At 42.4% G+C, this 25,296-nt stretch overlaps 1 protein-coding gene across 1 annotated transcript in view; it reads left to right on the top strand.

The window, feature by feature from the left end:
* Window positions 1-9,225: 9,225 nt before the first annotated feature.
* Window positions 9,226-25,296, top strand: part of LOC311240991 (zinc finger protein 646) — an 87,596-nt gene continuing 71,525 nt past the window's right edge. Inside the window, exon 1 of the mRNA XM_084329634.1 lies at window positions 9,226-9,348. The gene's annotated coding sequence lies outside the window, so the exon portion shown is untranslated. The remainder of the gene's footprint in view (window positions 9,349-25,296) is intronic.

Raw genomic sequence — 25,296 nt, forward strand, 5'->3', positions numbered from 1 at the left:
GTATTCTGTACTTCTGTATGACAACTATTAAAGAACTTGAACTTGAACTTGAAGAAACCAAACTTTACGGCAAATTTTTTCCGGTTGAAACCAGCGTGATGCGATCAGCTTTTTGGCTACTGTGATACCCGATAAAACCAATCTCTTTAGCTGTGGATTCACTGCAAACTCAAAAACATCATTCAACAGCAATACCGAGGGGTGTACAGGTATATTCCAAGATACGAGTTTTGATATTTGTTGGGTCACATCTTTCCAGAATGCCTTAACTGGTGAGCAGTCCCAATACATGTGCATAAATGTCCCTTCGTCCCCATTTGTACATTGGGTGCATTTGGAATCTTGTTTGAGCCCCATTCGGCACAGTCTTATAGGAGTCAAGTATGTCCTGTGAATATAGTTAAGATTGATTTGTTGATGATCCGGGTTCCTTGATGTAAGTCGGACATTTGCCCAGGCTCCTTGCCAATCAAAGTCATTTTCCAGGTCTGGTATATCCCTCCTCCAGACAGAGTCAAGTTGGAGGGTTTCATACGAGGACGTTAGTAATTGATGATAAAATTCTGAAACAAAACCTCTCGATGTCTCTCTTGCGTAGAAGAATTTGTGGTATCTGTGGTGTTCAATTGGTCTGTCTAATGGAACACCGTGAGACTTCAAACATAGCTCTAACTGTTTGTGAAAAAGCCATGTGGACTTGGTGAGATAAAAAAATTTGCGTATTTCTTTATCACTACAAAAACCCTGTTTGTTAAAAACATCCCCTAATGAGTGTATGCCTTGCTCTTCCCATATAGGGAATCTTATAGGTCGTTTTCCAATTAAGAGAGCATTGTTATTGAATAAGGGAGTATGATTGTGCCATTTTTGTGGGTTAGGATTTTTTTTTCAAAAGTATTCTACTCCGACTTATATAAATCAGAAATGACCTTCGATCAAAACAAAATGGACACATTTCTTAATCAAATTATTCTCCCTAAACTTTCAGAGGATGACGCTAAACAGTTAGAAATACCGATCACACTAGAGGAACTCAAGAAGGCCATAACCGCAATGAAAAGTGGTAAGGCTCCTGGAAGAGACGGTTTCCCATCAGAAATGTACCTTTCTTGTTGGGACATAATTGGCCCCTTATTACTAAATATGATCTTATACTCAGTCAAGGAGGGGAACTTCCATAAAAATGACAATATTGCACTCATAACAGTCCTCCTTAAAAAAGACAAAGACCCCAACGAGTGCGGTAGTTATAGACCTTTAAGCCTCCTCGGAACAGATATCAAACTGTACTCTAAGGTATTAGCCATCAGATTACAAAAGCATATGACGTCTTTAGTTCACCCGGACCAAACTGGCTTCATAGGAGGCCGCCTGATCACTGAGAACATAAGACGTATACTGCACGTACTTGATGCCGACAAGGAGGACACCATACCTAAGGCGATGCTGTCCCTGGATGCTATGAAGGCCTTTGACAGGCTGGAATGGTCGTATCTGTGGGCAGTGCTAGAAAGGATGGGGTTAGGAAAAGGATTCATCGATATGATTAAAGTATTATACAAAGACCCATCGGCCATGATTACAACAGGCACAATCATCTCTGAAATATTTCCGGTATCACGCTCTGCCAGACAGGGTTGTCCTCTTAGTCCCGGACTGTTCAATCTATCATTAGAGCCTTTAGCACAATATATAAGACAATCCCAATCCATAGAACCTATCGTAATCAAGGGCACACAACAAAAAATGTGTTTATATGCGGACGATGTAATATTGTTCATGAAAAACCCCAACACCACATTGCCTCATCTGCTCAAGTTGATTGAGGACTTTGGTGATTTATCAGGATTTAAGATAAATTGGCCGAAGTCGGCTTTCCTTCCACTTAACACCCCTGCAAAAAAAGATACAACCCTCCCAGGACAGATACCGATGGTAAAACATTTCAGATGCTTGGGAGTGGAAATATTCCCTACCATAAGACAAACGGTGAAGCACAACTACACAAAAATCCAAAACAAAATCAAAGACGACCTTGATAGATGGGCAAAACTTAAAAACACAGTACAAGCACGGATATCAATAGTTAAGATGGATGTACTACCTAAAATCAACTTCTTCTGTTCAATGCTACCATTACCCCCTCCAGAGGGTTACTGGAAAAGATTACACTCCTCCACATACAAATTTATTTGGAATAACAAACCACCACGTATAAAAAGATCCACCGCACAGAGAAATAAAGCAGATGGTGGCATGGCATTTCCAGATTTTTTCCTATATTTTAAGGCGTACTCATTAAGTCCATTGACAACATGGTTTGACTCCCAAGCATTAGCATCTTGGAGAAAAATAGAAGAAAACATAGTAGCCCCACATAGACTGAAGGACATAGCATACACTAAACTACCAATCAAGCACTGTGAACGAAAATTTGGCCCCATAATTACTCATGCGATCCGGATATGGTGCGTCAAGATTCTATGATGTTATAAGAGAATACAATGCACCCAAGTTGGCGGGTCTGAGGCTGAGCTGGGAGAACGATGTACGTGAGGATATTACTGAGGAAATGTGGGAGAAGCTGGTGTCCAAATGGGGTAAATTCTCTCGGGAGGCACAATCACAACTTATCTTTTACAAAGTGTTGAACAGAAGCTATTGGACGCCTAGTAAACTGGCCAGACTAAAATTAAGGGACAGTGACATCTGCTGGAGATGTGAGAAGGAGACAGGCACTTTACTATATATGCTATACGAATGTGAGAAGGTCCGGAAAATGTGGGATCAAATTGTGATATTCCTAATTAAGGTTCTGAATGTGAAGATAAATAACTCCCCAATGGCATGTGTTTTGGGTATAGTACCGAAAGGGATTAAACTGCCTAAATACCGGGGAATGTGGTATAGAATGGCCATGATATCAGGATGTAGAATTGCATTACGACATTGGAAATCACCCGTTGATATTACTTTTAAAGAATGGATGGAACTAATGTTCCGGACAGCATCATATGAAAGGGTGACATATAGAGTCGCAGGGAGAGAGGATATCTTCGCTGAGGTATGGGACAGTTTTCTACACCTGACTGAACGGTCTGGGGACAAATGATTAAGGTGGGATTACAATGGTATCAAGGATGAATGTGAAAAAGGGGATCTGATCTGATGGTACTTGTACTTTATATTGTATTATGTATGTATATGCATAGATTTTATGTCCGGATGGTGTATCTATGGAATGGCCACCGTCTCTATCACACTCTCATATGCGCATGTTTAGCCGCATACACGTATCTAGGATACACATATTCGTATGTAGATTTACACACACTCATATGCACAAGGCTGAGATATACATGCCAGGGGCACACATACATGCACATACTCATTTATAGGAAATAGGCATACACACACGTACATATACACATAGTTGAAGCATAGGCTCTCACTTACACATATGGGGGATATACACATACATAGGGGACACACACATACGTAGCTGAGACGTACATACATATACATACCTGAGATACACACTCACATAGGGGGCAGAGGCACACATGGATACGAGACACACACAAGAGGTAGGAGTACAGTCACACACCAGAAAGATGCACACACACACACGTATGAGGCATGCACACATACTTACGTGATGCACGTACCCACGTACATATATCTGAGACACACATGCATGCATGCTCTCATGCACACCTACATATATCTGAGACGCATTCTCTCACATGCAATATGGAGAAGGATGGCATCCCGATAGAAGATGCAGCACATACCTGCTCGCAGGTAGATCGGTCTACATGTAAAGTATGTGCATCAGGGATATATATGCACAATGTATAGTATTTTTTTTCGTAAGTCTTTTTTTAATTTCCATGTCAGTTTTTAATGTATTTGTATGAGTCTTTTACATGTTTTGTATGTTCTTACAAAAAAAGAAAAGGGCAAATCTTGGACGTTGCATATTGTGATGTGGAAAGATATGTGTTGAATATTGGAGAGATTTGTGCAAAAAATATATATAAAAAAAAAAAAAACAGATAAAACAAACAAACTAAAAAATAATACATGAGATAAACTAATCAAAACTACTAAAACAGATGACAAAATAAAGAGTTCGGCAAGGAGAGTGAGCGAGAGAGAGGTGAGCGTTCTTATACATAATGTCAACATGTAGATTATATATATATATATCTATAATGGATAATAAAATGTATCGTATTGTATAGAAAAGAGACCTGAATGTCTTCTTACTTGTTCTGACTTTACTAACTTACATTTCTGTCTTTACACTTTCATCAGGTCAAACTTCTTCTACAATCTTTTTTTTTTTTTTTTATGTTTTCTCAATGTTATCCTAGACCTTTAGCACTCAATAGCTTGCAGTGGGCAGTAGCCATTGGGACATCATCATTATAAATGTTTAGTCATACTGTATGTGAGGTGCTACACCTGAACTAGATCCAGAAATCCAGCTGGAGAACTAATGGCTGCAGAACTCGAGAACTATTAGAAATGTCCGACCACTAAGTGTGTCTGACTCTTAACCACCAAAACCTGCATGGACTATAATGTATGATGTATATCATGCCAGTTAGGGTACAGACCCTCATCTTGTCTATACTGTTTACTTTGAGTCATAGTATATATTCATAGTATATATGATGCCTATATGTATTGTAACATACATTATAACCGATAGGGCATACAGACCCTCACCTGCGCCTCTGTTTATTTTTCTCATATTTTTATATTCAGTTTATTATATTGTTTACACTGTTTATTTTTCGTATTCTTATATTCAGATCTAATTTGATTGCCTATGTATGTCTTTCTTCTATTACCTTGCCCTTACCTGTACCACCCCCCCCCCTTCCCCATGCTGCTATGATGCCCGAATTTCCCCAAGAGGATCAATAAAGTAATATCTTATCTTATGTAGCACCCACTTTACCCACTTTAGACACTTTAACACACTTTATATTTATTGGTAAAGAGATTTGCACTACAACTCATACCTCATTGCACCTTACCCTGGCCTAAGTTGTACCTCATCCCATTTCTGCATACTGTATATTGTATTGTAACTCAGTTACTGTCTCTCCACTCTGCATTGTATATTGTATATATGTATATTGAACACTTTTGTTTTGTTTACACTTGTTTACATTTACATTTAGTCATTTAGCTGATGCTTTTATCCAAAGCGACTTACAAGTTATGTACGACAAGTCATCAGGAAGGGTACAACTCTATGTAGGTTAGTTTATTAGGACAAGTGCATGACAGTAAGGTTAGTTAGGGTTAGATTTTTTAATTTTTTTTCATTATTTCAGATAATGGTTGAACAAGTGTGTCTTTAGTCGACGGCGAAAGATTGGACGGGATTCATCTGTCCTAACTGGGGTGGGTAGTTCATTCCACCATTGTGGGGCAAGGACTGAGAATAGGCGGCTTCTCTTTGATGAGCCTCCCGGAGCTTGGATAGGAGTAGGTCTGAGGCGGCCAGAAGATGCAGAGCGTAGGGGTCTTGAGGGTGTGTAGTTAGAGACCATTGACCGGAGGTAGGCGGGAGCGGTTCCCTTTGCGGCACGGTATGCCAGGTCGAGGGCCTTGAAGCGGATACGTGCAGCAATGGGGAGCCAGTGCAGGTCCCTAAGAAGTGGGGTGACATGGGCCGACTTCGGTAGGTTTGAGATCGTTTACGTACTTGACTTTCTATTTTATACTTATTTTATATTTTTATCTAGCACACTCTCAGGAGCAAAACTGAAAGAAGCATTTCATATAAAAGTATTCTGTATTTCTGCATGACAACTAATAAAGAAACTTGAAACTTATCATTAGACTGCACTGAGTGATATTCACTGACTGTCCTAAGCTGTCACTCAGGAGCCCAGCAATAGGGGGGGGGGGGGTGACTCCCTCAGGGGGTCGTGAGATGATGTTGGGAGGAAGGTTGGGGTCCCATTAATAAGATATGCAAATATATTATTCTTTATGTAAATCTTTGGTAAAGATGTATTTTAAATCCCTCCTGCAGTTATTAACACTTTGACTGCCTAAAAACGCTTTACAGCGTCATTGCTGGCCATGCTAAAGTTGCCGGGGGACGCTGTACAGCGTCCTTATATCAATATTTCAAAAATCTGGAATCGGATTCATATTCCCCCTCCGCTGGCCTGAGGTCCACCAGCAGGACCCACTGAGCTCTCTGGCGGTTCAGGAGCGCCATCTGGTGGCCGATCGGCGCAACCGCTTAACAGGAAGCGCAGTAGAGGTTTTGCTGGTCGGCCCTATTACTTCCGGGCACTCGGTATTGGTTCCGGCATTCTAGCTTGTCACTCTACATAGCGATCGATTGCCAATAACTCGATAAACAACATGATTTGGACGTATATACCATTATACAAGCTGGAGATGGACCGGGTAATAATATATCCCATAATGATAAAATTTCTACTCGACGATGATCGCCCAACGGCGCGCGGAGACTGGGGTGAGTTTCAGCGTGTAACGTTACCATCTTCGATACTAACTGCTTTTATCAACATTTGACCCACATTAGATGATTGGTATAACGCTGCCCACGGAATTATAAACGCCCCCTCGCCCATCCGGTCAACATCAGATGACGTGTAGTAACTTCTAGAAGTACGTCTAGTTGGAATTTTTTATATCGCGCTGATTGCCATCAAACTGTATTTCATCATCAATATAATGCATTTGGGGCTATATATCACGTTCTGGAGAAAGTTGCAGAAAGAGATGAAAACATACTTATACATTAGACCATACTTTACTATGAATATGTGAATGAAAAAGTTTAACGTTGCTACACAATGAACAATACATATAGGACTTTGAATGGGCCCTAATAATGGCAATGTAGCAATAGAATTAAAAAAGTTATAGCCCTGCAAAGAAGGGGACTTTCTCCATAGACAAATAGCGCTGGCAATCTATGGTATATCATTAATTTAACCAAAGGCAACCAAAGTGTTAATGAAGTTAGACAAGATTAATATAGAAATCATTCCTTGGTTGTTAATCAATTAGGGGTTAATTGTCTTGCTCAAGGACACTTTGACACACTACCCGGGAGGAGCGGGAATCTAACCGGGAACCTTGGGATTACCAGACGACTGCTCTATACCCCCTCGCATATATATTGCATATATTCAGATCCAGATTCTTTATTGCCTATATTTATTGTAGCGTATAATATAAACGACAGGGCATTCAGACCTTCATCTGCACCTTACAAGGTACGAGATCAAATTGTATTGCTATATTTATTAGTCTTTCTACTATTACTATACTACTATCATATGTATATATTTTCTGTTAGGATCTCTCTGGGTAACAGTACTGTATATTTGCATATCGTATGTCACAAATGTAACAGTACTATATACCTGTATGTCATGTATGTCCCTAGGGCCTATGCCATAAATGTCATGATGTCATGTATGTTGATATGTCATAAATGTCAAAAAAGTCTTTCTCTGGTCTGCATCCCCTTAACAATTGTGTGTATTGAGCCGTACTGTATTGTACCCATTCTGCAATCTGTTAAATAAAGTTTTCATTCATTCATTCACCCTGCCCATACCTGTACCTCCCCTCCCTCCCACGCTGCTATGACGCCCACATTTCCCCAAGGGGATCAATAAAGGAATATCTTATATTATCTTATTTTTGTAGGATTCTTTCTCATTGTGTTTTAAAGCCTTTCGGTGCACAAGGTATAATTTGGCCAGCCTTGTCACAGTGGGTGGGAGGCGAGCTCATGAATAGGCAACTCTGTTTAAGGGGCGATTTGGAAAAAAGGTTGAAAATCAATGAATCAGTATAGTTTTTGTGTTTGTTCTTTGATTTCTAGAACTCTACAGGTTTCAACGATCAGCAGCATTAAAGAAGCCAACAGCCCGCATAATCAATATAGAATAAAGTAACATGGATCCATACATTCAATGGTTAAATTAAGGCTAATTTACAATACATACACACACTATAAGCCTTGGAGGGCTTAGTTCCAGGCGTAATAGTTCTGTGAATGAGGAATCCCCATTGAAAGATTAATCCGTGGGGCTACACACACACACAGTGTTTGTACAGTGTCTCCTCCCCCCCCCCCCTCAATGTACAGTTTTGCTTGTTTATACAGTGTGCCCCCCCCCCCCCCAACCACCTCCAATGTAAATTACCCAGTATGGTTGTCAATATCCCAATGTACCCAACCCCCCCCCCCCCCCACCCAACCTCCTCCAATGTACAGTTTCTACGTCAAATGTATATACTCCCTTTTCTTGACTCCTTCTGTATCACAAACAGTACTGTATTTGCAAATCTGGTATGTCATAAATGTATAGATGTAGCAGTACTGACTATCTGTATGTCATGTATGTCATATATGTCCTGATGAATTGAAAATGGGGGACCCTGATGTAAACAAGACGAAAGTCTTTCTCTGGTCTGCATCCCCTTAACAATTGTGTGTATTGAGCTGTACTGTATTGTACCCATTCTGCAATCTGTTAATAAAGTTTTCAATCAATCAATCACACACGATTTGAATCCTAATTGAAAGCGCTATAATATATCTAACAATATTTTGAGTCCATGCAGCCATGTCGATGTATGACTGTGTCTGCATAGACGCCTTGGATGGATCGATATTCCCATTGATTCAATGTGATGCGCCACAACATCCCATTATCGACATATTTATTATACACCCCCCACCCCGCAGTTTAGGGAAACAATGATTGCGATTTACAAGCTCATAAGATGACCTCAGAATGTCATTATTTCCCCTCCTCTCCACGATCAACCAAGCTGAGGGTCTGGCTGCACCAACAACTGTGTGGATGGATGTGTGTCTCCTCGTTCATCAGGAATAACAGCAGCGACATTCACCGCGCAGGAGCAAAATGGACGCAAATTAATAAACGTCGGCGCTGGGATGATATAATAAACTATATATAAAAAATAGCTAGCTATATCTACCGAATTTGTTTAAAAAAAGGAAAAAAGAACAAGGTGTTTCGTGTTACTGTTTTGGTGAGATGTTATTCTGCGCATGATGACGCGCGGGCTCTGCGCTCCGCCCGGCCGCCGCGCTGCTGTGCAGGAAGTATGTTGTTGAATCTGTGGAGGAGAGGGGAGAGAAAAAAAGACCCAACGAAGACCCGGAGAAGAAGTGTCGGTGGTTGTTGATTATTTCGGGGGAAATAACAATAACCATGCCTTAATCCGCGAGCCTGCAGACGTTGCATCTTCAGATTCCGCGTCGTTCAGTCCGCGGGCGCAGAAGCCAATTGAGGGGTAAGTTTGAGCCGCGGAACGTGTTTTAAAACCGAGGTTTTCTTCCTCATCAATGGGCCGTGGCGTTACCCCAGTCGAGATCTTTGTGTGTCGCTCCGGTGCTAACGGGCTGTAGCGAGCGAGCTAACCCTCTGCTCGCTGTGTTTTTTTGGTGCCATGCACGGGGCGACATTTTAATGATTAGGAAATCCTAATATTTCCCGACTAAACACGCCTTTGGCCGGTGTTTTTTTGCAAATACATAGTAGTTTACCACTGTATTTGCGTGTTATTCGCAGTTATTATTGCTTTGGGGACTTCCGTTTTCCTCTCCTTTTTTTTTAGCATCGTGGGGGGTAGCTAGCTAGCTGCTAATGCTAACGTGAGCCCGGCCGCGGAACAAGCTGCAACACTTCACATCCACACCGTGCGTTATTGTTACCAGGGCCCGCCATGTCCCATTTTTCTATTTGCAGTTTTGAACAAGTTCTATACAACGATTACACACCGCATTGAATTGGACCAGTAATATGTATTAATTCAATGTGAATAATGTTCACACTTTACCTAGCTAGTAGCCAGTTAGCGGGCTTGTGTTTGCACAGCTAGAGGAGCTAACGTGCTAACTAGCCTTGATAGCATGGAAGCTAACTAGCCTGTTAGCATGGAAGCTAACTAGCCTGTTAGCATGGAAGCTAACTAGCCTGTTAGCATGGAAGCTAACTAGCCTTGATGGCATGGAAGCTAACTAGCCTGTTAGCATGGAGGCTAACGTGCTAACTAGCCTCTGTTAGCATGGAGGCTAACTAGCCTGATAGCATGGAGGGTACTAAAATGGCTCTCTCTCAGGAGCAAAGCCATTTTCAGATGGACGCGGGGTCTCAGTGAAAGTGTGGTTGAGGTCTGGAGGTGTTTTCGCGGCACATCGGGGGGCGTGGGGGTACATTGTCGGTAATATATCGAGGAAAAAGGTTGTATTACGGGTTATTAAAATGCTCACACCACCGATGGTGTTTCTCTGTTGCACCCTGGCCGGCCTTGGTCGCCTGTAACCGAGGCGGCCGCAGAGGGAGAGCCCTCGGTAATGTCGGCCGCCTCGACGGTGAAGATGCCCCGCTTTGTGTCCCGACTGTCTGACAAAATGCACGCTGTCGGGCTGAACCCGGTGGAGAGAAGAGACCAGCTTCAAGGTCAGAAGCCCTGCGTTTATGATCTATCTATCATCTGTGTCTATGATAAAGGGGGTATTTTTGGTCGTAATTGTCTTTTTTTGGTGTGCACTTTATATGAATACACGTTGAAGCCGGGGATCTCTCTCTCTTGATTCTCTGGAATCAAAACAACGCATGTGTAAACAGAAACGGGGGGCCCGGTTATTTATGCATCGAGGGGAAATATCACGAAAACCACTGCTTTTTTTTTTTTTTTTTTTTTGTAGATTTTAATCCACACAGGTATACTAATAATCAAGAGCACGGATTCGGAATCCAGTCGACTGTAAAATTGTGTCGAAATTAAATTAATTTCTGCTTATGCGTTTTTGAGCCAAACGGTTTGTTTACATTATCTTAAGCTGCAAGCTGGCAGGGAAAAAGTTGTAGGGGGGGGGGGGGGGCGAAAGGATCTTGATTGGTCGTTGGCGAGAGGCCTGATTCAAATCTGGTTTGTGAATGAAATGTTGTTGATGCAATTTAGGCCACAATTTGATTTTGAACGGTATCTCATTATTTTGTCAGTTTTTAATAGTTGGCACGTTTCTATTAACATTATTGCTTGCATTGATTTTACAATTTAAATTACTCACTCAAATGTATTCCATTATACATAACGCAGCAATGTTATTTCACCCTATAATTTTGTAATCAAGGATGCACTAGGCCTAACCTTGAGATGTGATGCATTTTGACAATGAGGTGTTGTTTGTATAGAAAGCTTTTTAATCAGATTGTATGGGCCTAGATGTGACCCCCGCTCTCTCAAGTGGGGAGTTGCAATTTTGTGGCATGTGGTCAATTCTTTTTGTGGTACCAGACCAGTACTGTGATAATATTCTCTTATTGCATCTGTTTCAAGCATGTTAATATGATCTATTGGTGAAAAATAAGTTTCTATTTCGGACACAGACCAGCTTGGGTTGATGCAGTCAAGAGTTGAATCAACCAGTCTGGAGCGTTGATGTATGGATGTGATTTTTATTGTTCTCCCTGCCTTTCATATCAAATTCCTGATCCAACTTCTGGATGTGCATACACTACTATCGTGTCTTTCTAAGTGACCCTGGATAAGGATGTCCGCTAAATGCTCCAAATGTGTAACTTAATCTGTGGCGAATTCCAGTTGAGTGGCAGCATTAGAACCATTCCAGTCCGGCAATACAGACCTGTGAGGGCAACCACATAGAGAGAAGATAAGAAACTCCCCAGAAGGCTTTAGGTAACGAGCATGTGTGCTGCTTTCTCACGTTTTACATGATTCAGAGCACTGCTATCAGTTTTTCCAGTCACAGGATCTGCTCTATGGGCAAGTTTTCCACCAAACTCTACATGCAGGGTGTACGGCACTGTGGTGATCCATATGGACTGGAATTTAGCCTAGATATTGTTGGCTTTTGTGGGGATATCCCTGTAGCTTGGGTGTCTGCCCATATGTGCTGCACTCCTCTGTAGCCTGAAGACAGATTTAGCCAGGGGGCCTGTCTGTCTGTGCTATGTTCAACTGTAGCTTACACACTCTTTTTAGCCAGGGGCCTGGCCTATCTGTCTGTCCTGCACCTCGTTGTAGCCCCACAGACTGTTTTAACCATGGTGCCAGACTGTAAGGTCCTGCCTGGTGTCTGATACTCTGTTTTAACCATAGTGCCAGACTGTAAGGTCCTGTCTGATGTCTGATACTCTGTTTTAACCATAGTGCCAGCCTGTAAGGTCCTGCCTGATGTCTGATACTCTGTTTTAACCATAGTGCCAGCCTGTAAGGTCCTGCCTGATGTCTGATACTCTGTTTTAACCATAGTGCCAGCCTGTAAGGTCCTGCCTGGTGTCTGATACTCTGTTTTAACCATAGTGCCAGCATGTAAGGTCCTGTCTGATACTCTGTTTTAACCATGGTGCCAGCCTGTAAGGTCCTGCCTGGTGTCTGATACTCTGTTTTAACCATAGTGCCAGCCTGTAAGGTCCTGCCTGATGTCTGATACTCTGTTTTAACCATAGTGCCAGCCTGTAAGGTCCTGCCTGGTGTCTGATGCTCTGTTTTAACCATAGTGCCAGCATGTAAGGTCCTGTCTGATACTCTGTTTTAACCATGGTGCCAGCCTGTAAGGTCCTGCCTGGTGTCTGAGGGTGCTTTCTCACTCACTCATTCGGGTCCGTTCCAGTCCGTACCGTCCTCATTCCGGGTCGGGTGCGAACTTCCCCTCTCCCTCTCCCCCCTCTAGTTTGTGTACACACTTCAGTCTTGGTTCGCTCCGGGTTCTGTTTTTACGGTTTGCGTTTTGAGCTGGTGTACGCTTGCCGTAGGCGATGATGTCACGCTCAAATGTAAACAGGAAGAGTGTTAACACGGCGGCGGAGTCTAGTATAGCCACTGTAGCACTTATTTTTCAGCAAAGAACGTGCAATAAACAAAACGGATACATTCACTGTGTGTTCTGCCTCATTTGTTGATGAAACAAAACTAACATCAACACAATTGAACACCAAAAACGGAGTTTAGTCTCATCGGCGCAGAGTTTGTTAGCTTACATGCTAACGTGAATGGAATATGCCAGTATAACAGTATAGCATTGTGGCTAGTAGCTAAACGCTAAGCTAACGGCTAACGCTAGTTAGCTTAGCCTGTTCAGCAGCTAACATCCCATCGCTCGTGGCAATTATATTGCATGTCATTGATCTACTGGTCGACCACGGCCGACTGGTTGGGCACCACTGGTCTAATAGAAATAAATGCATTCGAACAAGAAACCAATGTATAGACATAGCAATGGCAAACAAAATTGCCAGGCCTAATGCGAGCCAGGGAAGTCTTGTGCTTGTAACGTGGCTTCATGTTTTCATCCACTGAGCTGTGAGGCTCCACATGCTTGTTTTTGGTTGAGGTCTGAACTCTCAAATTGCCCATAAATATCGTTTTTGTGGGTATTGTCCAGTTGTTGCTGTGTGGTTTTATCTGCCCAAAATTCAAGCAAGCATGAAAAGCATTTCAGTAACAACGTTGTGTGTGTCATAGTGCCAGCCTGTAAGGTCCTGCCTGATGTCTGATACCCTGTTTTAACCATAGTGCCAGCCTGTAAGGTCCTGCCTGATGTCTGATACCCTGTTTTAACCATAGTGCCAGCCTGTAAGGTCCTGCCTGATGTCTGATACTCTGTTTTAACCATAGTGCCAGCATGTAAGGTCCTGCCTGGTGTCTGATACTAGAGCTGCCGCGGTATTGATTATTTCCTTACCGCACAAATTTGCAAAATATTTCCTACCGCCGCGGTTATTACCGCATGCACACAAAAAAAAAAAAAAAAAATTTGAATGCATTTTTTTTTAGTAGTAGTCTACTCTTTATAGCATATAGCCTGCCTCTAGTCTAAATGTCTATTTTTAGAGGATGACTTTGCAGCATGAATATTGTTTGGGATTCGGCAAGCACGCATTAGTTATTGAAAGTGAAACACTGATTAGAAGTTTACCCTCTGGTCGTGCGCCGTTCACTCGGTGTCGCGGGCAGGGGTGGTTACCCCTAACCCCCCCGACCCTTTCTTATTATTATTACTATAAAGTTACTACTTTATAATAAAGGCATTCGTTTTGTGGCATTAACATTATATAGTTATACGTTCAATAACATCAGCGTATTTACCGGACAATAGCAAGGCAAGCAATACTCTATTCATATCTCAGTTCCTTTCTTTGCTCAGAGCGTGCTGAGTTGTCTCATTCTGCGGTCTGTTAATAAAGTTTTCAATCAGACAAGTGTATAGAACGAAGGGCTTTTATTATAACATTCGTTGCAGACAGTAAAATCATTATGTCTCGTTTAGTACTCCTTAGGAGCGATCGTAGTCCACTCCGGCGGAGAGTTAAAGCTAACGTTATTAGCCGTGTTGTGATGATCTGACATTCAGGAAGTAAAAACCTAATACGCGCTTGCCGATTGGTGGTAACACACTGCATGACGCTACAACGTGTGACGCGTCTCTCTTCTGACCAATCAGTGGTCTGCAATGTTTCACGTGACTTTTCTGGTACCCAATAGGGTCGCTTGGAACCTCGATAGATGAGTAGGGTATATCTGCAGAGCCGCAAGCCCAACGAGAGGAGGGTAATTTATTATTATAAAAAACAGCGGTGACGCGGTATTCAGCCTACTCTGCGGTGGCCGTGATGTAACAGCGATACCGCGGTAATGCGGTAATCGCGGCAGCTCTATCTGATACTCTGTTTTAACCATAGTGCCAGCCTGTAAGGTCCTGCCTGATGTCTGATTAGGGATGCCCCCCGGACCCCGGTTTTAAACGGGAACCGGTACTATATTAGAAAATACCGGAGTATTTATAAGCTCTGACGTCCTCGGTACTGCTATCGATACTCTAGAGAAATTATTATTATTATTATTATTTAAAAGTTGCGAACGATCCTCTCTCTGTCTCTGCACGAGAAGCGAGCCGCAGCCAGCGAGTCTCCTCGCGAGTCGCTCGCTAGTGCTACACATAGACATACGGGTCCTACATACGGGTACTCCTTAATGAAAGTGTCCCCGACGCCCCGTGCTATAGCGCTCTGCACACAGACAGCAGCTCTGCATGCACTGAGTCGTGATCATGGCGGATAGAGCGAAGCGTTCTAAAGTATGGATATACTTTACAAGGGTCAATGCCGACAATGCACGTTGCCACAAGTGCAACAAAACATTTGCCAGTAAGGGTGGCAATACGAGCAAATCAATTTATCAAAACATCTGTTGGCAAAACATGATATTAGTGTGCAGAAATGCGCGTATTCGACTGCCTTGCGCGCAGTGTTCCATCTGCATCCACTGCAACCGTAACCGTAAGCCAAGATACGGAGTTGCCTAGGCTAATAACGAATTATTACAAATAGGCTAATAAACAAAACAATTGTTTAGCTACAAATACTACAATCTAAACTTTTTATAGATCGTCAAGCTGAGGCGTCAGCCACTATGTCCCAGGCCAGTGAGCCCAGGGCCACCACACGTCATCCTCCCTCTACCTCCCTCCACCACCCAAAGTCCTTTCTCCCTAGCAGCTAGAGGAAGGATGACAGAGGATAGGGTGAACGAGTGTCACAGTTCTGTTAGCATTTGTTGTTTATTATAAAAAGTCTATAATTCAGAGTCAGACACATTTAAAACATTGTTGCTGCTGTTGCTGAAGAAATTATATTAATTTATTATATTTATTTATAAAGTTATATAAAAGAACATTGCTGTTGCTGAAGAAATTATATTTATTTATAATACTTATTTATAAAGTTGTATTTATAAATAATAAAGCAATGTTGATTCTGTTCTTAATTAATTGTCTTTTTTTCTTGCAAAAAAAGAACCAAAAAGAACCGATAAGAGTATCGATAAAGTACCGAACCGTTAAGCAGTATCGATAAGAGTAGTAGTATCGATAAAATCCTAACGATACCCATCCCTATGTCTGATACCCTGTTTTAACCATAGTGCCAGCCTGTAAGGTCCTGCCTGATGTCTGATACCCTGTTTTAACCATAGTGCCAGCCTGTAAGGTCCTGCCTGATGTCTGATACTCTGTTTTAACCATGGTGCCAGCCTGTAAGGTCCTGCCTGGTGTTAAATACTCTGTTTTAACCATGGTGCCAGCCTGTAAGGTCCTGCCTGGTGTTAGATACTCTGTTTTAACCATAGTGCCAGCCTGTAAGGTCCTGCCTGGTGTTAGATACTCTGTTTTAACCTAGTGCCAGCCTGTAAGGTCCTGCCTGATGTTAGATACTCTGTTGTTTTAACCATGGTGCCAGCCTGTAAGGTCCTGCCTGATGTTAGATACTCTGTTTTAACCATAGTACCAGCCTGTAAGGTCCTGCCTGGTGTCTGATACTCTGTTTTAACCATAGTGCCAGCCTGTAAGGTCCTGCCTGGTGTCTGATACTCTGTTAACATAGTGCCAGCCTGTAAGGTCCTGCCTGATGTCGGATAGTACCATCTAACCTGGAGTTAGACAAGAAGATGCATACCTTTTTTCTTCTCTGTGCATGCAGTAGGAGTAGGAAGACGCGCACCGTTAGCCTAGCTTAGCGTCAGTCACTGGAAGTAGGTTCCTCCATTAGCCTAATTCCCAATGTCTTCCTACTCCTACTGCATGCACAGAGAAGAAAAAGGTATGCATCTTCTTGTCTAACTCCAGGTTAGATGGTACTATCCGACATCAGGCAGGACCTTACAGGCTGGCACTATGTTAACAGAGTATCAGACACCAGGCAGGACCTTACAGGCTGGCACTATGGTTAAAACAGAATTTCCCAAAATGTTGGAGTTTTCCTTTAAGACTTGCCTCTAGGCCTATATGCTGCACTGCAACCTACCTAAACCTAAAGGCGCTCCCATAGTCCAGCAGACTGTACACAGAGCAGACTCCGCGGAGGTCCGCGCGGACTCTTTGAGCCTTCATAGTCGAGCGGACCTCCGCGGACCAATTTCCTACATGTCACGCGCCAGTTTACACAATTGTCCCCACGCTGTTCAACTTCTGTCATGTCGTCGTCATCCGATGTCAAAATAAAGAGTTATCTCCGTTTCCAATATTTCGATAATAAAACGGGCAGTTTTACGCACTTGAATAACAGGTATATAGGCAGCGAGATGCAATGTACTGTATAGGCTTGAGGTGGACAGCGCTGGTGCTGAAATGACAAACACGCATTGCATGAAATAAAAGCACCAGTTTTATTTCAAAATATTGGAAACTGAGATAACATTCAGTAGAGTGAAGTGACTGGTTTCATGGGAAATAAAGCAAATGACCAATCGGAAGCTCTAATTTTTCTTGTTTACTTCCTGAAACTCCGCGATCAGGGCTCTCGTTTTCCGAGACACCAACTTATTATAGTCTCTCTTACCAATAGCAATAGATTTTAGAACACCTAGATTTATCGATAGCAATAGTAATATAACGTTAATGCAACAAAACGAATGCCTTTCTTTGTTAATCATAACGTTGATGCAGTAGCGTATGTCGGTGTGTTGGCTGTAACGGACATGACAATAACATAACGTGTACACATTAAAATTGCGATAATCTATTCTAACATTTTCAAATCGATGCAGTTGAATTTCCCCCTTAGGATCGATGCATTGTTACACCCCTACACCAAAGTCACTGGCCCACTGTGTATCTGTGTGTATAATAACTTGGCTAGCGTTATCAACAGCAGAGGTGGGCAATGGGTCCAGCTGCAGCACCGGAGTGCAAGCGATGTGATGTAATTGGCAGACTCGACTGTCAATCAATGGTCTACCTGACACGCAAACTCAAACAATGTTTCTGTACTGGAGGTGTGATTGATTGATTGATTGAAAACTTTATTAACAGATTGCAGAATGGGTACAATACAGTACAGCTCAATACACACAATTGTTAAGGGGATGTAGACCAGAGAAAGACTTTCGTCTTGTTTACATCAGGGTCCCCCATTTCAATTAATCAGGAAAGTGTACAGTAGGAAAGTGTACAGTATTTCAATAGGCAACCCTGAAAGGATTATTTTTCTAGAAGAGCAACACAGCCAAAACAGACAGTGGAGCTGTTTGCAGATAGCAAGCATTTTGACTTATTGCGTGGTGGCGATGTCTCGCAGATAATACAACTACAAGTATGATTATATAATATATATTTTATTTAAAAAAAAAATTGTATATATAAAATATATATTGGCAGGTAAGAAATATGCTTGGCGGGTAGACTCTTCCCATCTACCCGCCACTGGCCGGTGAGTCAAAAAGTTAATTTCGCTCCCTGATTATAACAGACTGCTGTTTAGTGTCGGACCGACTGCCCACATACGCGGTCTATTTTATTTCAAGTCAGCAGCAGCACGGAGTATCGAGGGACTTATTTTATTTGGAATATATTAATGACTGTATACGCAAAAGTAGCATAGTTTTAAGTAATACTATTATAAATCTACATGCCTTGAGGATGACATTCTTTATATAGCCTGCCTATCAATTGTTTTAAAGCTCAATAAACTATGACCGGAATTAATCTCATTTGTCCGGTAGATTGAAATCTTGCAGGTCACGGAGACCGGCAACAATTTTTTCTAACGGAAACCCTGGTACAACTTGATTGACAATAGTTTGAGATCAAGGTCTTAAATGGCAACAGTATATATATATATATATATATATGTATTACTTTTTCTTTTTACAGTGTAGTGTCTACGTGGCCCCATTTCCACCTGGTGTGCATCCAGATTGTTTAGATGGAGCTCCAAGCCAGTAAACAGTGTTTCCCATAGTTTGGGAAATAAATAAATAATGGGCCTAAAGGACATAAAGTGCTCTATTGCGAATATGTCAATTGTGTAACTAAAGGACTGAATACAACTTAAATACATATTCAATAACGAGCTGGGCTGGGCGATATGGCCAAAAATGATATCACGATATCGATAACTATATCATATCACTCGATATCTATAATTATCGATATGGTTATAAGTATTTAAAATTTATTTTTTATTTTTTAAACAGATGTATGTTTATTTTGCAGCAATTCTTTGTCGTTGCCGCCATCTTTAGTGTTACAGCCCCTCACACTCCAGTAGGGATGGGTACCGTTCACATTTGAACCGATACGGTACCGGTACCTGTGAATCGATACCGGTACCCAACGGTACGTTTTTTTCTAGGGGTGCACCGATATGAAAATTGGCCACCGATACCGATACCGATTGTTCAACTAACACAATCGGCCGATACCGATACTTGTGGCAAAAAATAAGTATTTGTAATTTTTTTTTAATATTTTTTTAATATATATATATATATATATTTTTTTTAAATATTTTTAATGAAACTACTGTATATTTGTATGTGTGTGTTTGTATTTGTAGGCCTCTTTACTTACTTAAAAAAAGGAAACATCAAGAAATATGTTTATGGTATCACTATCCCTCTCCCAGTATCGTCTGGCGGCCTGCAGAGGGATACTATTTTCTCAACCAGAGCTTTCAACCAATGCAATGGAACCATTTTGATTGACAGTCAATTCGGCCAATTACGCCACACCGCTAGCACCCACCTCCTGCTGTTCTTACCACCAATCGGCAAGCGTTTATTCATTTTCTACTTCGGGGCATGCCGCCTAGGCTTGGGCGGTATGACGGTATTACAATATACCGGGGTATTTCGAAATACCGACGGTATTGAAAATCAATACCGTTGTCACCGTCAAAATCACAGATGCGCTTCAGCTTCTATTACAGTGAAACTGAGTTTTGAGTGTAGTGCACACACTGAGTGTAGTGCACACACGCGCCAGCAGAGGGCGAGACCAGTCTAGTGGAGCGAGTGGGTCACAACGGTCTTCACGTTTTACGGTAATGTAAAGTGCTGTGAAAATACCGTAAAGCGTTGTGACGAGAGTTGATGTGTGTTGTTGTGGAGTGGTGCGCTGGTGGAGCAAGCAAATACTCTGTCCCTTATTATATGTGAACTAAAGAGTACAAGGTTTACACAACAGCCCCCACCCGCCTTTTTATTGTATTTGTATCGTCCTGTACTATCCGCTGTCGGCTGTTTATCTCTCTGTGAGCTTGATTAATTAGCGTTAGCTCACGCTAAGTAGCGTTAGCTCTGCGGCTAATCTTAGATTACCCTGAACTAAATCAATCATATCAATGACTAGGTATTCGAGTAGTTTTCACTGCACATATAAGTAGCCAAACAACGGGAGCATTTCGGGAGCATATGACCAAAACCCAGGCAATTTCTAGCCCTTAAGGAATCAAATAGTCTGCCATGGCTATAGGCTAAGATGCTAACGCTAAAATGGTGCGGGCTTCTACCGGTGCGGGACTACCATTCTGAGAGCTGACGATGATTTGTTTACTTGGTTACACGTAACCCCCCCCCCCCCGCTGATGAAAATGAACGTCATACCGTCAAATACCGTGCACCGGGGTGTTATAACATAAAGGTTTGCCGGTGTGAAAAAAAGGATACCGCCCAAGCCTAATGCCGCCATTGATCTGCTTGCGAGAATGCGAGTCAAACTCAGAACCACAACAAGCTAATACGTTAGCTGCCCGGCAGTGCCCGCCGACCAGCTCTACAGGATGGCCAAACGAGACACAATGATTTTACTGCAACAAATGTTATAATAAAACAAAGCCTTTCTATACATTTGTCTGGTTGAAAACTTTATTAACAGATTGCAGAATGGGTAGTTGGGTACGGAATGGAACCGAGCTATGAACGGCTTGCTTGCTATCTTCGGGTAAATACTATGCTGATGTAATTGAACGTGTAACTAACTATATAATGTTAATGCCACAAAACGAATGTTTGTGTCATTTTAACAGCAGATACTTTCTTAAATGCCATCCTCCCGACAGAGCGGTGTTGATGGGGAGCTCTGATGGGTTCGCTTGGTTGTGTTATTAGCATTGAACAGCTAACCGAAAGCTAGCGTTAACTAATGTTAAAGGTTTAGCCATAACGTTACGTTGGCTAAAGTTGGGGCTATTCATAATCCAGCAATAATGGCTGCAGACCTGCAAGCAAAGTACAGAAAGTTGGCAAAGGAGTATTCCAACGTAAATCACATTTTCACCAGTAATGTTAGTCTTCTGCCTCCCGGTAGCTCATGCTAGCGTCGTCACTGAGCGACCACCTCGCGTACACAATTAATGACATGTTGCGGACAGCCATATCGGTGACTATGTTTAGCTTTTAGTGCCAAATGATAAGAGTCTGAAGCGGAGTCTCAAAAGAGAATGTTGAATATTTAGTAGTAACTTTGATGCAGTAGCTTGTGTGGGGGTAGTTGGGTACGGAATGAGCAACGGAATGGAACTGAGCTATGAACGGACTCGGAGTAATGCCTTGCTGCTATGGGTAATAATAATATGCTGATGTTATTGTCTGTGTAACACTAACTATATAACGTTAATGCCACAAAACGAATGCCTTGTTAATCATAAGTAGTAACTTTGATGCAGTAGCTTGTGTGTGGGGGACGCCTATTGCTTAATAACAGCGGAGCAGTGCTGCTTTTGCTTCCGCGTTTTCCCTGATTGGCTGCGACACGCCCCGCGGCAACCGCAGAGCGGAGCGGCAGAGCTTGCGCAATTATGTAACCGCCCTAATCCGCCATGATTTTCATTTGGCGCTTCAGCTCACCTGGCAGAGCAGCGGTCCTGCGGTCCGTTGTTGACTAGTTCGAATCCCATCAAATTTCTTTTTTAACGTGATTTTTTTTTTAACGTGTATTCTTTCGCCGGTTAAGGTTAGGCATGGTTAAGGTTAAGGTTAGGCATTGTTTCGGAGTTGGTTAAGGTTAGAACGGTTAAGTTTAGGCGCTGTTAAGGAGCTGGTTAAGGTTAGAGTTTGTCTTAGAGACTGCCTATTTCCGCACTGCCGCTCTCCCGCGTTGCCGCGGTCACATGGTCAAATTGTCACATTCTTGCACTGCTCCGCTGTTAAAAAGCAACACGCGTGGGGGACGGCAGGCGTTGTGCAGGTAGGTCGCGAGTGAACTTTTTTTCTTTTGCCTTTTGACGCTACACAAATTGATGGTTATTTATCAGCGACTGCTATCGGCACATTTGAGCTTATCGGCCGATAGCAGTCAACAAGGCACTTACCCGACCGATATATCGGTGCACCCCTAGTTACTACTGGAGAGAATTCAGTGCATCAGTGCAGGTTACTACTGGAGAGAATTCAGGGCATCAGTGCAGGTTACTACTGGAGAGAATTCAGGGCATCAGTGCAGGTTACCACTGGAGAGAATTCAGTGCATCAGTGCAGGTTACTACTGGAGAGAATTCAGGGCATCAGTGCAGGTTACCACTGGAGAGAATTCAGGACATCAGTGCAGGTTACCACTCGAGAGAACTCTGCATCAGTGCAGGTTACCACTTGAGATAATTCAGGGCATCAGTGCAGGTTACCACTTGAGATAATTCAGGGAATCAGTGCAGTGCAGGCATGCCTGGTTTTTACCGCACAGCCTTGATGTTGCACGTACTCTCAACGAAACAAACAAACTCGGTTACGTGACCTAGGGGTGGACGGTATAAACGGTATGAATTTGCTCTACGGTATGGATTTTGACTATACCTTGTAACCGGTAGCGCAGCTCTAAAATAGCAATGACGTCATGTAACCACAGCGCGACTATTTGGTATTTGCCCCTAAGAATAGATAGAATTAGTCATGGATAATGGATATGTGCAAACTGTAAAGTTATTTAGGAGCACAGAGGCTTCCTCGCAGTGGGCGTGTCAACACACAATTGTCATTTCATAATAAACACAGAAGCAAACAAGCTCTTGAAGGCTGTGTGAAAACTTCTCTCGCGAGTTGCGCAGTTTCTATGTGTAATGTAAACTCTGCGACGAGTCCAATGGTCTAACATGCTTTGCATCCTCGCCATTCTGTAATGCCCACGTCGCGCTAAAACCTTATGTAATATTAACTGTCGATGTAGCCTCAGCAAGCTAACGTTAGCTGGCTCCACGTTAGCTTGCTCCACGTTAGTCCACTCCTACTGTAGCAGCCTGTTGATGTATTAGCCTCAGCAAGCTAACGTTAGCTCGCTCCACTCCTACTGTAGCAGCCTGTTGATGTATTAGCCTCAGCAAGCTAACGTTAGCTCGCGCCACTCCTACTGTAGCAGCCTGTCGATGTATTAGCCTCAGCAAGCTAACGTTAGCTGGCTCCACTCCTACTATAGCAGCCTGTCGATGTATTAGCCTCAGCAAGCTAACGTTAGCTGGCTCCACTCCTACTATAGCAGCCTGTCGATGTATTAGCCTCAGCAAGCTAACGTTAGCTGGCTCCACTCCTACTATAGCAGCCTGTCGATGTATTAGCCTCAGCAAGCTAACATTAGCTCCACTCTAGCAGCCTCCTCCCTCCCTCTCTCTCTTACTCTGTCTCCCCCATCCCTCCCTCCCTCTCTGCTAACAATCCTGATTCGATTCTTGAACCTATTTAATTAAAAAGGAAGATATTGATGGACATTAGCTATAGTATAGCTCAGCAGCTGTAACAGAATACCAGCTGCCATACCAGTGTTTTACCCCTTCAGAAGCATTTATATAGACATTTTAAGAAGTTAATATACCGTGATATATACGTTACGTCTATGCTTCAAATTATACCGTGATATACATTTTAGACTATACCGTCCAGCCCTAACGTGACCTATACCAGCTCTACCTTTTATTATAGTTCCATCTTCTATAAAATGGTGCTCAATCTATTATTGAATATGTATTTTAAGTTAACTCTCCTTGCCTCATATTTGATTCAGTGCCTTTGATATCAGACATTGATATCAAGAGCTATCTGTAGCTACTGCTAGCCGGCTAGATGACGTTAAGACAGAACTTTAGTTCAATGGGACATTTCGTTTTGAACAGCAAACTAACGTCAGCTAACGCAAGCTACCGGAGGTATGAACATGGACTACTAGATTTTCTGGATCATTTGTTGATATCAGGAGCTATCGGTAGCTAGCCGGCTAAATACCGTTACCGTGTGTGTGTTGAGGAGACACAGAACAGAGGAAAGGAGAGAAACTAGCGCAACCATAAATGACAGCAAAACACAGTAGATACTCTCACACTGAGCTGAAGTGAAACGAGTGCACATAAATTAGGTAAATAACATGAATAAAATGTTTAGTTTCTTTCAGGGGGCGCCGTTGGGGGAGGGTGGGCATAGTTTTAACCCCTAAACTAGTGAAGCTACCAGGGTTTCCGTTGTCGGTTGTCCGGTAGTTACCGTTTTTTTACCAGGAAAATCTGTTTAAGTGCGACATATTTAAATCTCTCCGGTCATAATGTGCTGTGAAAATAATTCCCTCTAAGCACAACGGTCTTCATTAGATAAACCAATAGATACAAACATTGTGTATGACAAAATAAATAGGGATGCCCCGATCACGTTTTTTGCCACCGATACCGATCACCGATCGTCGTGAGCCATATCGGCCGATACCGATCCGATACCGATCGTTTTTGATTAAAAAGAAATTAAAAATTATTTTATATAAAGTTTTTTTTTTTTTTTTTTTTTATAAAATATATATATTATATAATTAGACTTGTACTTGTATTATCTGCAAGACATCGCCACCACGCAACAAGTCAAAATGCTCGCTATCTGCAAACAGCTCCACTGTCTGTGTGTACTCTAGTAGCCCAGCTCCAAAAAGGATTCTCCGGCGCTGCAGCGGGACCCTATTGGTAACGTTATGCTTTGGTCATTTCACATTCAGCAAGCCCTCAGCTCGAATACGCATTAAATCAATGTTATAAGACATTGATATCAAGAGCTATCTGTAGCTACTGCTAGCCGGCTAGATGACGTTAAGACAGAACTTTAGTTCAATGGGACATTTCGTTTTGAACAGTAAACTAACGTCAGCTAACGCAAGCTACCGGAGGTATGAACATGGACTACTAGATTTTCTGGATCATTTGTTGATATCAGGAGCTATCGGTAGCTAGCCGGCTAAATACCGTTAGACAATGCCTACTAAACGTGAATAGTTGACTGGGTAATTTTGTTTAAACAGTAACGATAGCTAGGTAGCTAACGTTAGCGCAGGTCGAATGCACTACAGACTCGAGCAGAGGAGCCGCACCTCTTTGTTTACAAACTCTACACGGGGGCGGGCGGGGCTAGGGAGGAGGAGCAGTTTGCAGGTCCTGTGCGTCTGAGACAAGCGAGTGAGATATCCACTTGATCAGTTTCCGC

This window comes from Notolepis coatsorum (genome assembly GCF_963971535.1).
Source record: "Notolepis coatsorum genome assembly, chromosome: 14".
Taxonomy (NCBI): domain Eukaryota; kingdom Metazoa; phylum Chordata; class Actinopteri; order Aulopiformes; family Paralepididae; genus Notolepis; species Notolepis coatsorum.